Source organism: Maylandia zebra, linkage group LG11, assembly GCF_041146795.1.
Source record: "Maylandia zebra isolate NMK-2024a linkage group LG11, Mzebra_GT3a, whole genome shotgun sequence".
In the NCBI taxonomy this organism is placed as follows: domain Eukaryota; kingdom Metazoa; phylum Chordata; class Actinopteri; order Cichliformes; family Cichlidae; genus Maylandia; species Maylandia zebra.
In genome coordinates, this window is record NC_135177.1 from 35,584,374 (window position 1) to 35,599,663 (window position 15,290).

The window sequence follows — 15,290 nt, forward strand, 5'->3', positions numbered from 1 at the left end:
TGACAGTGAAGGGAGATGGTCCCGTTTGTGGGCTCAACCCAGAGTAGTGGGATTTCAATTCTTCACAGCTGTCTATAACCAGACCTGAGCAGCAGCCCCAGGTCAGTGGAGCAGTGCACAGCAGCAAAAATACAATAATAATAAACTTTATTTATAAAGCACACTAAAAAAACCAAGGGTATACCAAGGTGTTTGACAAAAATAGAATAGGAAAAGGGAGATGGGAAGGAAAAGAGAAAGGACCTGGCACATATCAATTATAAAAACCTTGACAAGAAAATGCATTGCAGTTAAATTATTTTCCAGATGACTCATTGCTGCAGTCAGTGGAAAAACAGACCATAAATAACACAGTGCTGTTGTTAGAATACTGGGGATGAAACTGGGAGGGCCAGTAACTGATGACTGCATCATGACTTGGCAGTATTCTTTCAGGTTTAGATTTTCAGGACCAATTTGCAGTAAAACTCACTAATCAGCAACAATAAGTCTCTTTTCTCTGAAGAATAAAACTGGATAGTTCATTTTCCTTTTTCAACACCATCTTTCATGGGGGGGTTTTCTCACTCCTGTGAGGTCAACATCTGGGGATTTTGCTTTACACTCAAAAAAATGAAACGTTGACTTTAATTAAAATTATTTTGTCAACAGGTTCCACGAAATTGAATTATGTTAGTTTAAAGCAAAAATCTTTAGTTCATCTAATTTAAAAAAACTACTTAAGATTAACAAGACATATTTAAGACTAACTAAATCAAGTTATGTTGTATGAACATAGATGATATATTTTCAGGTTAGATAGTTTAGATTAGTTACTTCAACACATTTCTTATTTGTGGCAGTAAAATGTTAAATTTAAGTTAGATTAATTCAAATATTATATTTTCAGCCACCTTGTGCTTTATTAATTAGTTTTACATAAATCTATTTTGTCAACAGGTTCCACACAAATGAATTAAGTACATCCAACTTATTTTTTAAAATTTCTTTTATTGCCAACACATTCAGTGAGCATTTGTGTAAACCCAGTCCAAAATAAAACACAACAGCTCATTAGGGTTAGTAATTAACAGTATGTAGACAGATGCAACATCAAGACTTTAAATTAAATGTCTGTATCTACCAGAAATAGAAGGAAAAAAAACGCATTGAAGATCACATAACACATTGATAAGATGACACTTGAGTTATGCACATGTGATGCTAGTAAGGTCTGTGAGTGTTTTTTTCTTTTAGTGTCTAAAATGGATAGCAAAGTTGCTATTTGCAATGATTGCTTAGGGTCAGTCCAGTAACACAATGCCAATGAAGTGCTTTCCTTTAACAATGCAAAGTGAAGTGTCCACCTCAACAGCCACAATTTAAAAAAAAAAAAAAAAAAAAATGTAACAACAACAACAACAACAACAATAATAATAATAATAATAATAATAATAATAATAATAATAATAAATAGTCCATTGATATTAGCAATCAAAGAAAATTACATCACCATCCCAAATAAAACTTTAACAAAACATGCCAACATTATGGTCTAACAATAAAACAGCTTGTCAGCGTTCAGTTTTTTTGCAACAGCACAGCAGTAACCATTTAACATTTGCCACTGTCAACATTTATTTTACCAGTGTTTGGGCAAAAAACTTCAGATGTAAACATTTTAACATGGAAACAATTGTTCGTCTTTAAAAGTCCACAAAATATACATTCATCCTGCATTCCCAACTTGGATGATCTGATATCCTCGTGTTGGTGTTGTTCCCAGACCGTCATGAAAATGTTGTTCCAGGTTCAACATTGCAAGTGACCAATCACATTGTTGTGACGTTATTCTATTCCAAGCCATTCGTGCATTTATGAAATTCCAATGTTGCAAGGACAATATCAATTCTGCTTACTGTTTATTAAAGGGTTACGGTTAGGGTTAGGGTCAGGGTCAGTTGATCGGCGGACAGAGGCGGTTTCACGCAGCTTAAGTACAGTTTTTTGTTTTACGCCGGTTTTTCCCGAAGTCGCAAAAGTATGACGTCACAACATTCTGATTGGTCACTTGCAATGTTGATCCTGGAACAACATTTAGTATGATGATCTGGGAACAACACCAACACGAGGATATCAGATCAACCTCCTAACTTACCCTTAATTTTAGTATGTATTGCAATTACCTTTACAATGCACACAATGTAACACAAACTGAATATGAACATATTTCCACCTCATAACAATATGCCTTGAACGCTAATATACACACCACCCTTCAACATTTCTGGTGCAGTATCATCTCTCAATTAAATCCTTTAAATCTCAATACTTTTGATTGTCTCTTAGCTTTCAGTCTTGAGGTTAACTGAGATTCAGTGCATATATCCCACCCATTAAGAGTGCACATGCAGAGGCCAGGTCTTCCAGGTCATGCAGGACACACTAGATGGTTATACCCACTGTAGGGTAATTTCCAATAAACCAAGTTCAAAAAAGAAGAGTCTATGGCTGACGCGTGTTCCTGGTTTCCAAAAGAAATGCTTCCAGTTGCATTATGATTTGAAGACTGTTTATTTATTACAAACGGAAGATGTAACAATGAACTCCTTCCTAAAAAGCATGAAAGTTCCAAAAAATAGCAGTTATCCAGAACTAGCTGTGCACACGGTCAGAAAACCGTGAGACTCCTAACCTCTCTGTCCATGCTCCTCCCCTTCCCTCTCACACAGGGTTTCATGCTACTATTGCACTTACATAATTAAAGTGAGAGGTACCCCCTTTTAGGTTCCAATCCCAAAACAGTGACTTAAAATTACTTTATGTAAACACATATATTTTCACATTTATTAATCCTGAAAAGATGACTTATGTAATGAATCTATGAATTATAAAACAAACATGAACTCAATCGTAAATAAAAATATAAAGCAGACGTCTGGCGCTTACACCCACATCGGCTGGAGGAGTGCTGGCATCAGCTCTTTCGATGGTAAAGATAGCAAGGGTAATTTGTTCCAGCTCCCTCTGAACAGCTGTAGCTTAGACACAAAAACATAGAAAAATGGCATCCAGTTTTAAAAAAAGAAAGAAAAAGGGCCAAAGCTACCCTTTAATGACGTAAACACAATATTAGGAACATGCACCCCAGTGCGCCACTATTTTAGACTACAGATTCAACGATAAATATAAATAGTTTGGGTATACAAGAAGATTTCCCAAAACATTTAAACAGGTTCCATGCAAATTACAACAACAACAACAACATTACAACATGCAACAACATTAGTTATTCAAAATTTGGTTTAATACAGATAAAAAACTAAACTAAAATTACCAACCAATTATTCTTTGAAGAGGATGCTTGGGTCTTCATTCAGGTAAAAAGGTAGTGCCCTGAGGACACACTCCCTCCCCTTTTCAATGGTTTCCTTCTGTAGAGAGTGGCAGAGATACAGGAAGAGAAAACAGATATACTTTAGGATGACAGAAACTCACATTATACGCAAAATGAATGACATATCCACTGCACAGATAGACATGTACACAAGACCAACTAATCATCACATGGACATGAATAGTTAACCTGTTGGGCAGGGTTTCCACCACATTATATATGTCCATAATGGAGGTAAAGACAAACTAATACATCATCTTTTTTGCATTCAAAACATAACATAAAAACATTCACTTCTGGTTTAACCTAAATCAAGGGATCAGATTTTACATATGTTTAGGTAATTTAAATTTTCCAACGTTTTGAGTACCAAACTTTGTCTTGCTTAATATAAATGTAAGTGCACTGTGCAGCTACCATACACCAGCTGTTTAAATTTGAAAATGATCTTATTAGCCATAATATTTTGCTACCAACAGAATAACGCACCTGTGTGGCTGGGGCCAAAGTTTGTCTAATTTTCTTCCCTGCAACGCCTCCTTTTTTCTTGAAGACTTTTATGAGCTGGTCAGTGTATTGGTCAAGTTGTGTAAAAAGCCTTGGAACATGTGCAGCAGTAGTAATCCTCACATATTCTGCTTCCACCTGAAAATATGTCAACAAACACAACATACTGTACTGTAAATATACATACTATATGTACACATATACAAACTAAAACTAATGTAGTAAGACCTCATTAAAGCTATAATTTTAACACAAACATTTACACAAAATGCTAATGGAGCCATTACAGCTTTTATTGTTATTTATCAAGTTCCAAAAAATATTGATCACAGCTGATCTGAAAAGAATTTCATGCCTCAGGCCCTTGAACTGCAACCTTTACCATGGTTCAGATGTGGAGAAGAAATAACAGGGGCATGGGATGGGTCACAAAAGAAAACTTAACTTATAAAACAGTTTTGTTTTTAAAAGTATAACAGTTCACATACCACATACAAGCTCAGCAATACCACATACACCACATCAGTATAGGAGGGAGCAGGTAAAGGCAGGATCTGAGATTTATAAAGAAAAAAAATAATTAATTCCTTAATTTCAAGAAGCAAATTATTGTTTGAATTACAACTAAATAAAATACTACTCAGAAGAAAAGCAAGAGATTGACACGGCCATGTGCTAACTTTCTATAGAAGCAATTATCACCAGGTCTGTCGACCTCCATTGTCTGTCCACTCATATGTCTTGAATAATTTTATTAAAAAAATTAAGTGTGTACTTTCACAAACTGTAATTTATAACTACATTGATATTAGGGTTGCCAACTCCCTGAAAAATAAATAAGGGACACCTCGTGGCCAGGGCCGGGCGACCCAGTTGTCTTCACCCTTCCCAGTGTGGTGAATTTTCTAGCTCTTTTTTTGTGTGTGAAATTATTTTTTTAACCATTTGACTTGAAGTTGATTTAAGTACATGCATATTCTATTCTTTGTGATATGAACACATGTGAAACAAATGATCATTTAGCCATTTATTTTTAGCTCAAAATGACAACATTAACACATAAAACAGGTCTCTTTCTTAAACAGAAGCCTGTCATGCTTAACTTTTGAGAATATAAGTAAATCTTTCTTTAAAAGAACTCTGTCCTGCTTAACTTAAAATAATAGAAAACAATAGAAAGAAAAATATTCTTGTAACAGTGCACATTTAGTGCATTTAGTACAATTGGCTTCAGTTGAGGTATTATTTCAGCTTTTCTAATGCTAATCAGCTGCTCCTGTTTGTAAACCCGCTTGTTCCCATGATTACGCATCTTAACTCATCATCATTATTCATCTATGTATTACTTTTATGTATTAGTCATCTATTTGTTGTACTCATGTATCCTTGCAGTTGTTTATTACACAAAATAAATTATATTATCACACTTCTGGCCACATAGCGCTGATATTCACTGCACATGCCCATATTAACTTTTTCCAGCCAGGTGTTTTCCTTTTCCCATTCTTCCCTTTCTCTGAGGGGAACAAACATTGCTGCTCTAATGCTGGGCTCACACTGTGCGGTTTTTGGCCCATTTTGAGCCGATTTTTGAGTGATCGGACCGATTTTGGCCTTCATCGTGCGTCGTGTAGTATACGTGGGGTAACGAGAAGTGATTAACACCTCACGACCAGCTCCCGATCATCAATCGCTCGTGAAGGTGTCACCACAGGCGCTCACACTGCTCACGCGCAAACACGTAAACGTCGGTGAAAAAGACGGTGCAGCACGGCTGTGCAGCGTGTGATCTGGACACAAGCGATGGAGGCACTACTTGTAGAACTTCGAAAAGGCTCGGATGAGCTTTCCAATGTGGCCTCACAAAATGATCACGACCACAACAACCGTGAAAATAGTTGGATTTACACTGCTGCTCAATCACAGCTGCCTGATCAATGTTTTTCATTAGCAATTTAGCAAAGTTGATGGTGGTGGTGTGTGTGTCTGTGTGAGTGAAAGACCGAGAGAGAGAGGGAGAGCGACAGATTTTTTGTTATAACCTTCATTTTATGGAGGCACAGTGTGAGCACTCAGGTCGCATCAGAGCATCGGGCGGTATAGTGTGAGACCCTGCATCGTGACCTACCAACTTCTAACCCCTGCGAGTCAATCGTGCAGTTTGAGCAGGAGCTGAATAACGTGACTGAAAAAAATCGCACAGTGTCTGCCCAGCTTTAGGTGTACTGTCGTCCGAGACTTGCACCGCAGTGTCAGCGTTTGTTTCCCTGTTGGCCATGCTTCTTGTTGTGGTCATCTGTTGTCTTCCGGTATTTTCTCCGTAAGCGACCTTTCCTCGACCAATGAGATGAGCGGTAATCTGAATTGTCATACTCGAATTGTCATAAGTGTGCTGTCAGCTCATTGGTCACAAAGCAGGAGAGGGGCTGGGAATTATGTTTTCAAACAAAGCGTTAATTCCATTAACATTTATAGACTACTTTTGATTCTCACTGTATTACGGGACAAAGTGCGTCCCTTATTAGCTCAATACGGGACGTGTACTTTTGTTTCGAAATACGGGACGATTCCGTATTTTAAGGGACGGTTGGCAACCCTAATTGATATGTATAACTCCGCTAGGAAACATGCTGTATTTACAGACCATTTTTACATAATACAGATTACTGATAGAGCAGAACAATGGTGTCACAGTGGCTTTCGCCCTTGACTTTTTGGATTTTAAATGTCACTTTATGCTATCCTTGCTATCCTATTCGATATTTCCGACTCTCGGATTACAGAAAAGGAATCCCAAGAAAGCAAATGGAAAAATAACCCCTTGAAAGAATAACCCCATGAACCCCTGTAGCTAATCCCTTAATAAAACAAAAAACAATAAAAATGTTTCTTACACAGTCCACAAAATAAGCATGTCCAGGACCCAGTAAAACTAATGTAAAACAAGCACACGCAAACGATATAACATGTCTTGTAAGACAAACGCAAAATATAACCATGCTGGACATATAGATACTACACAACATAGTCAAAGAAAAAAAGTGGTCTTACCTCTCAAAGAAACAGCAGCTTGGCGCCAAAACAGCCTTTTTCAGTTAAATTTGAAGTCTTGCGCATGAGCAGGCACAAGCCGTGAAACCTTCTTGTTCTGCGCGGTTTCATTACAACTGTTTTTGCATTACTGCCACCTTGTGGATATACAAGGTATATAGATCCTAATTGACTTAACTTAAATGTTATGCGATCAAGTAACACATTAGTATTATGTACGTTGAATAATAGACACAATTACGTAGACTTGATTAGAAAAACATATGTTAACTTAACAAAAACATATATTTTAAGTAAAATGAAAATAAATAATTAATATACACTGAACAATCCACCTCATTCATTTTTTTGAGTGTAGGGTGTATTTTTTCACTAAACATTCAACACTACTTCTGATATTTATGATATTTTTTGATTATTTTAAACTGTGGCATGCAGAGGTTTCACACAGGATACAATCTTTGCTACTTTGAATAGCCAAACAGGTAAAAACATGAGCTAAATTATTTAAGGCAAGCCAGTTTCTATTTCACTTTTTACAGTTTCAAAAATAGGAAAGTAAACAAAGCATTGAGCAAAGGTTTGGCTGCACAACATGGTCAGTACTTAGTAGCACCCCTCCCTTTAAATTGTGAAACAAAGCTTTTGCTGTAAGCGAGAACATAGATTATCAGTGTGGCCATTCCAGCTACAGGGGTAATGGAGGTGAATACCAAAACACCTATAGGATTTAACCTAAACGATTTCTTCATTATGAATAATCACTGGGGTGTCAGCTGTCACCGCTTCAGGGTCAGGCAGCATCTCCTTAGTTTGTCTTGTATCGATGACTAGATGGTGATCATCACAATAAAAGACAAAAGTCTTTACCTCAGTAAGTACAGCGAGCGATCCGAGTTTTCGTATAGCGGGCCAAGTATGGCAGTGTCATTGAGAAATTTGAAAATCAGATTACTGGGGTTACAGCTACAATCTATTTTATAAGAGAAACAGGAGTGGTGAGGTAACAGTCCTGAGGTACGCTAGTGCTGATGGATTTATAGTTGGAGAGCAAAGATAGGAAAAGACTCAGTTTCTGTAAAAACAGAGGAGGCTCCAACATGTTAAAAGCAGAACTAAAGTCAATAAACAAAATATGGGCATAGGCCTTGGGACTTTCCAGGTGCTTAAGAATCAGGTAAGCGATACTGCCAAATGTGTTATCTGGGCTCCTCCCCTGCCTATAAGGAAGCTGTGGAGGATCTAATAAAATTTAGGTCTGATTTCCTTATAGAGACTATATAAAATTCAAAACATTTAATGACAGGAGTCATAGCAGTTATAGTTATAGCCACTGGTCTATAATCATATAATCAGGACATGATCTCTTGGAATTTAAAATACGGTGGATTTTTTTCTAAGGAACTGCGTGTGAATCTGCAGATAGGACAATGAGCTCTACTGTAAACTTCTTTCCAAGAGAAGTTTAGAGGGCCTGAAGATATTATCGCAAATATCACTGAATGGCTGAATTTCAAGTAAATCAGCATCAAGGCTTAAACACTGATTAGTGGTTGTAATCGTCTGCAACACTTTAAGGCCCTGTGTATCTAACCTGAGGGAAAAAAAAACAAACTCATTCAGTTCATTTGTTTTACTCTGTTTACAATGCACTTCATATTAGTCATCATCTTGCTGGTGGCTTTTATGGATTTAGCAGCTTTAGAGTCCATTGTGATTAAATTATTTAGATATCTTTATATGTCATTGGTCTTTTTATGATTAATGCTCTTCTTAATGCCTTCTATAATGTATTGGTCATTGTTAGGATACAGTATAATGTCCTTCTTCAGCAAAGCAATCACATCAATATAATCTGTGATTGTTTCTTTGGCCTCATCAGTTCTCACATCATGAAAAGACATGGTGGTGTAGGGGACTGCGCCCTTAAGGATTACTGTACTATGGCCAGACAATCACTGTCGTAGTCTGAGCTTTACTGTTCTTATTATGGTCTCAATTTGACAAAAGGGGCTTTGATTGTGCTGTTTCTGCTTTTTTTTTTTTTTTTAAATATGTCCATAGCATTTGTATAGAATCCTATTTTCTTGAGTGCCACACTTCACACAAAAAGATCCTGGGAGGGTTACTTCAATTTTACAGTGGTTAATATCTCCCAGTATGAAGACAGGAGCTCCAGGTGTACTCTGGAGTTGGTGTGAACACACTTTTCAATACAAGCTGCTGCCTAGGCTGCATTTCCACTGGAGGGTATTTGAAAAACTTGCAAAGAATAGAGATTTAACAAAATTGTAAGCTGGATGTTGGCATTTTAATGGTCCCAAACTGTAAAGATAGATCCACAAGTTTATTTAAATTGAGTTGTACATTCATGAGAGATTGTTATTTGATTAAGGAAGCCATTGGTTGTGCTTTTGTAAAGCTCATCTGCTACACTATTGTTAAAAATAAATGTATACATATCGACAAACATCACACAAGCCTTGTTTTTTTATGTAACAACAAACTAGAGAAAGGGTCATTGTCCTATCTGTAGATTCGCACGCAGTTCCTTAATCAGGATTTGGTCATTCTAAACTGGGTGCAGTTCGTGTTACCAGTCTTCTGCGAAAACTTTGTCTGCGTCATTAGCCCATTGTTTATGCAATCATTCCCCTCCCCTATATTACTGCTGACAGTGTAGCCTCTTGTAAAATATGATCTATTGGCAGCAACATGACCATATGCTAATGAAATTTCTTTGTGATTTTGGAGTGGATTGACTCACTGCGATCCTCTCTGGAGAGGGACTTATCTTCTGACATGATCATGTGTCCCACATAGGGAGAGGCTTACCTTATGGATGTTCTCAGAAAGACATTTCAACAGCACTTGTGTAGGTCTCAGAGGCCTGCTTAGAAGGACAACAGATCATCAAAGCAAGCTGACCCCACATGAGGAACAAAAACTGACAAGTTACCACAAACACTTTAATGTTAGGCGATATGGAAAACTTTTCCAACCGTCATTCATCAGCTTAATAAATGACGACAGGCGATATATTCACACAGGTGACTTTTTGATGGGCGTTGCAATGCAATCATGCACAGACTGATTTACTGTCACAGTTTGTGAGGCAAGCCGTGTGGGAATTATTAAAGGACCCAAGATGCAGGCAATGCTGATGTGAGTGAGCTTTATTGAGGAGGATGACATACAACACAAGGCGAGGGTAGCAAGAACAGAAATGACAAAACCTAAACTGGGAAAACTAAGAATAAAACAAACCTGAAACCTTGAGACACAACCGGCGCTGCAGGGAGACAAAGACAGATACAGAGGAACCACACAGATGAACCAGCAACGCACCCCAGAAAACACAGGGCTTAAATACACACAGGGCAGTCAGGTAATGGGAGGCAGGAGAGAGACACAGCTGGAGGAAATCAGAGCTGACGAGACTGAGGGAAGTAAAACAGAATACAATAACCTGAGACACTGACCTTCAAAATAAAACAGGAACTCACACATGCAAAGACAAAGACTAAGAAACACAGAGGGAACACACAGGCAGGAATGACTAAGCACTAAACTGACAAAGAACAGAACCAAAAAGCTAGAAAATCACAACCAGAATACATCACAATAATAGAAAAGACAAAACGCTGAGTCAAAAAAACCCAGGACCATGTCATTTACGCTTTGTGTGGAGGGAATATCTTACTTTCTTTTCTTGTTTGTTTCGGTATTAATATAGCTACTTTTTGGATTATTCATTTATTTATTTATTTGAGATGCGCCAAATCGCAGAAAAGACAACATTATGTCAGAGAATTTTTAAGAGAAATTTAAATAAAATGGGTTTTTTTTGTTTTGTTTTGTTTTCTGAACAGAGGCTACTGCCTTTCTTTCTCTCTGTTATGAGTTTGAGTAAATGAAATTGCTGCATTTGGGTGCACTCTGAAGAGGGTAGATTTGCTCGCAGCTGGAAGAGGGTGCGGTTAAAACGGCACTATTATTTTTTCCGTAGACTGCTTCTCTTAGCTTCAATTAACAATATTAGCAAACTTACTAATGGGCAAATAAATAAATGAATAAATATATCGCTCTTGCAAAAATGATCAATGAAAGGCTCAGCTTATTGTCAATGGTCGATAAATACGTCCAATCGCCCAAATGCAGCTCTTTTAGTGAGTCATCATTCATGTAAATGGCCTGTAAATGTATAGCGCTTTACTTAGTCTCTAAGGACCCCAAAGCACTTTACACTACATTCAGTCAGATCTGGCTCATATTTATCCATCTGTGATATTGTGCTCATTCACATTCTAATCAAGATGTGTCCATTTTCAGTGTGTGTTCAGTCTGATAAAGAATATTGAAACTCTGAATCTTTTGCCTTTAACTATTTCTGATTACAATACCTGTAAACAGAAGGCAGTTGCCTGTTTATCTCTTAGTCTTTGATCTTGTCACCCCACTGTTGTCTTCCAGACTCTTGATGCCACACATTTATCTCAGTTTAACACCCAAATGTAAAAAAACACACCCTTCACCGAATGTTGTACCCCCCGATAAATGCTGTGCCTTTGTTATGGCACAGGCTACAGCAAACCTTGAGAAACAGGATTTAAAGTATAATTTCTTCGATATGTTAACTCAGTAGAAAACCTCCTTCTCCTACAGATTTTATGCATCTACCTAAGTTTGGTTATGGAGTCAAGCCACCGAGCTGGTTAGCTCTAGTATTTACTGTAAAGTTAACCTGTTGTCCCTGGAAACTTGACAGGTAGTTGTGGCAAATCTGTGCGCAGTGGATGAACTCAGCATTTACTAACGTGCTGAATAATAGCTGTGTCTGTTAGGTTTTGTAGTTTCACAGTAATTTGAGAAAAGGGCGTGTTGATGAGTGTAAGCTGATCCTCATCGCATGTGTGTTCATGTTTTATCAAACTGACTATCTGTGCGTTTGTGCGTGTGTGTTATTTTCTTCTTTTGTTATATGTTTCACAACCTTTTCTTTTCTCAACCTCCTCCTCTACTCAGGTTTCTTTTCCAAACAAGAGTCTCTTTTTTTTTTTTTAGAAAAGGTTTATCTCCATAGCTATACAGTGATCAAATTGTTATATAAGGGGTGGCTGTAGATCAGAAGGTTGGTCATTTGAGCTCTCGCTATAGAGTCCCTGTGTGTTAGAGTGTTGGATAGAAATCACTTAATTCAGTTCAGTTTAATTTTTTTTATATATAGTGCCAAATTACAACTGCAGTCACCTCAAGACTCTTTATATTGTTAGGTAAAGACCCTGCAGTAATACAGAGAAAACTCCAATAATCAAACACCCCCTTTTAAGTAGCACTGGGCAACATTAGGTCAGAAAAAAAACCTTTTAACCTCCTCCTCTGCTATTCCTACTTGGATAGAAAAAACATAGAGAAAAGTGTTCGTGTGAACGGCTGTGAAAGTGCTTTGATTGCTCGAGTAGAGTAGAACAGCGCTATATAAGAACGAGTCCATTTGCCATTTAAGGTGCAGGGCATCGTATATCTGCTCCTGGCCCTTTGCTTAGGATTGTTTTCGGTTTGTTAGTTCCCCTTCATGTTTCCGTTGTGCGTTTCCTGTTCTGTCTCTGTGATTCTTTCTGTTTTTGTCTGTATCTCAATATTAGTTATTTCCTGTTTTTATTTTGTCTTCTGTCTCTCGTGCTTTTTATTTAGCTCTGCTTCTCTTGTCTTATCTTCTGTGATTTAGACCCAGCTGAGCTCCCACCTGTTTCTTCACTCCTCATTACCTGGTTTGTATTTATTGTCTGAGTCCTCTCTTCCTCTCCTGTATTCCTGACTCAAGCCCTGTTGAGATTTTGTATTTTATATTTTTTGAAAGAGACTTCAGCAGCTGAATACAGAAAAAAAACCCTTAACAATCAGACATCCCTCCTAGCACGTACTTGGCTACAGTAGGAGAGAAAGACTCCCTTATAACAGGAAGAAACCTCCAGCAGAACCAGCAGTAGGTAAGGGGAGGGAGTCGGGACAAAAGACAGAGTTTTCGAATAATATTGTCTATGGGAAACATGTATTTTGTGAAAAATATGGGTTTCAGATAAATAAGGCTTAAGAGGCACTGCAGGACTTCTGACACGGTCGTATGTGTTCTGTTTCGTATTATTAATCTTTGATTTCCTGATGTACGTTTGTTAATTCTTAGTTTGGTTTCTCTGTTCCCTCGGTTTAGTGTCTTTTCCATGTCTCTGTGCATTTCCTGTTTTATTGTGAAGGTTCGTGTCTCATGTGAGTGTATTCTGTTTTGATTCATGTGGTCTTGTCTTCCCCAATCAGTCCCAGCTGTGTTGCCAACTGTTCCTCGTTGCCTCTTGTGCCTGCCTGTGTATTTATGTGTGTCATCTTGTACTCGTCGCTGGTTCACCTGTGTCATTTCTCTCCGTCATCCTGTGATTTCTCCCTGCTCGTTGTCTCCACTCGTGTTTTCCCTCGCGTTCAGGTTTGTTGTTTAGGTTTTAGTTTTTCCTGTACATATTACAAGTTCTGTTTCTCACCGCCCTGACCTTCGGTTTGTTATCACTCAGTCTCAATAAAGCCCTCTCTCTTCACTGCAATATTCACATCTTGGGTCCTTAGTTAAATTCTACACGGCTTGCCCAGCAAGCCGAGAAAGCTTCTCCAGGTCTACAGACTGAACCTTCCTTCACGAAGCACATGGAAAGGTCATTAACACTTAGCTGCATGGCAGAATATATCAAATTCTATGAAACGATTGTAACCTGAAAGAACTGTTAAATAATAATAATTTTAAAAAGCCTTGAGGTCTTGTGAAGAACTAACATGAGTACATCATGACCTAACTGTGAACCTGTGGAAATGTGGGCCGTGTGGACAGGGTAAATGATCTGAACAGTTCCTTCAACAGGTTTAGTCCACAGCACTCTGTTGGCTCCTCCATCACGCTGGTCTTCACATACTCCAACTACCTATACTTATTTTGCCCTTTTCCTTCTCTTCCCTCAAGTAAATTCTGTGTATCGCGCCCACCCACCAATGACAAATACTCCCTGTTGGACTGTTAGTCAGCTGGAGCTCCGCCCCATTTATAGTTCAGCCAAACTTCAGCTGCCCATTTTTCTCACTCTCTTCCCAAAGTTACTTTGTACATTAAGTACACAGTTAAACTGTCAGTGGTGAGGCCTGCTGACAGTCAGTAGTCTTCTAATTGGAGCCTGCAGAAGATTTCTGAATAGCTGGATGCTCACCAAGTGAAAAGGTTAAAATTAGCAACATCACCAGGTACAACAACTAAACAAGCCAGCACAGAGTGCCAACTCTGCTAACAAACAGAACAAAAGGTGACTGAGACTCCACACCCGATCATCAAGGAGAAAGCTCATTTCTGCTGCTTGCATCGATGATTTAATTCTTTCAGTCACTACCTACACCTTGTATTCATAAACATGGGTAGGAACACAGGTCAGCTGGTAAATTGACAGCTTTACTGTCACACTCTGCTCTCCTTCACTATAACAGTGTCAGATACAGTGTTTGCATCACTGCAGATGGCAAAATAGTCTGTCCATCAATCTGCTGCAGTCCATACAGCTCCAGCACAAGAGCCTGAGGCACTCCAATTGTTTTGCCAGTTGGCTATAATATAAAAGAGCACAGTGACTTCATTCATGTGTGTACTGTAATCTGAACTTTTACTCTCAAGTAACATTCACGCCCTGCGTGTGTAAACTGACACTAGTTTCACCAATTCCCACTCCACCTCAAAACCTCAGCTGCACCTTGTTCTTTCTCTGTTCCTAAACACACCTCGATAGGGATGATAACTACACTGTTAAACACTCAGAGGTGAGCCCTGCTCTGCTTCTTTCTTTCAAGCTCACGTCCATGCGCTCTGTAAGCAAACACACTTAAAAGCCCTTTAACACAGCACACCAATTCAATTCAGTTTTATTCAGTTTCAAATATAGTTGCCTGAAGGTGCTTTTTATTATAAGGTAAATACCCTACAATATAAGAGAGAAATCCCAACAATCAGGCAACCCCTGACAAGCAAGAACTTTGTGACAGTGAAATGAGAAAACCTCATTTTTAACCTCTATAGCTGAACCAGACTCAGGGAGGGAGGCAGGACAAAAGACACTATGGATGAGAGACAGTAATTAATGACTAAATACAGAGTGTTGTATAAACACAGAGTGAGAAGAGGTGAGTAAAGAATAAACATCCAATGCATCATGGAAAAACCCCAGCAGCCTAGATGTAACAGAGGGTGTGTTCAGGGTCACCTGGTCCAGCCCTAACTATATGCTTTACCTAAAAGGAAAGTTTGAAGCCTAATCTTGAAAGTAGAGATAGTGTC

General features: G+C 38.3%; 1 long non-coding RNA gene across 3 annotated transcripts; it reads right to left on the reverse strand.

Moving 5' to 3' along the window:
* Positions 1-970: 970 nt before the first annotated feature.
* Positions 971-7,273, reverse strand: LOC106675915 (uncharacterized). Of its 3 annotated transcripts, none has more exons than XR_003024681.2 (5): positions 6,935-7,273; positions 4,372-4,437; positions 3,866-4,021; positions 3,321-3,413; positions 971-3,020 (listed from the first exon to the last, which is right to left on the reverse strand). It is a non-coding gene; the product is annotated as an uncharacterized LOC106675915 (long non-coding RNA). The 3 variants fall into 3 exon arrangements; XR_013100894.1 differs by lacking the exon at positions 6,935-7,273 and adding an exon at positions 6,778-6,907; XR_013100893.1 differs by lacking the exon at positions 6,935-7,273 and having other exon boundaries at positions 4,372-5,596.
* Positions 7,274-15,290: the final 8,017 nt, after the last annotated feature.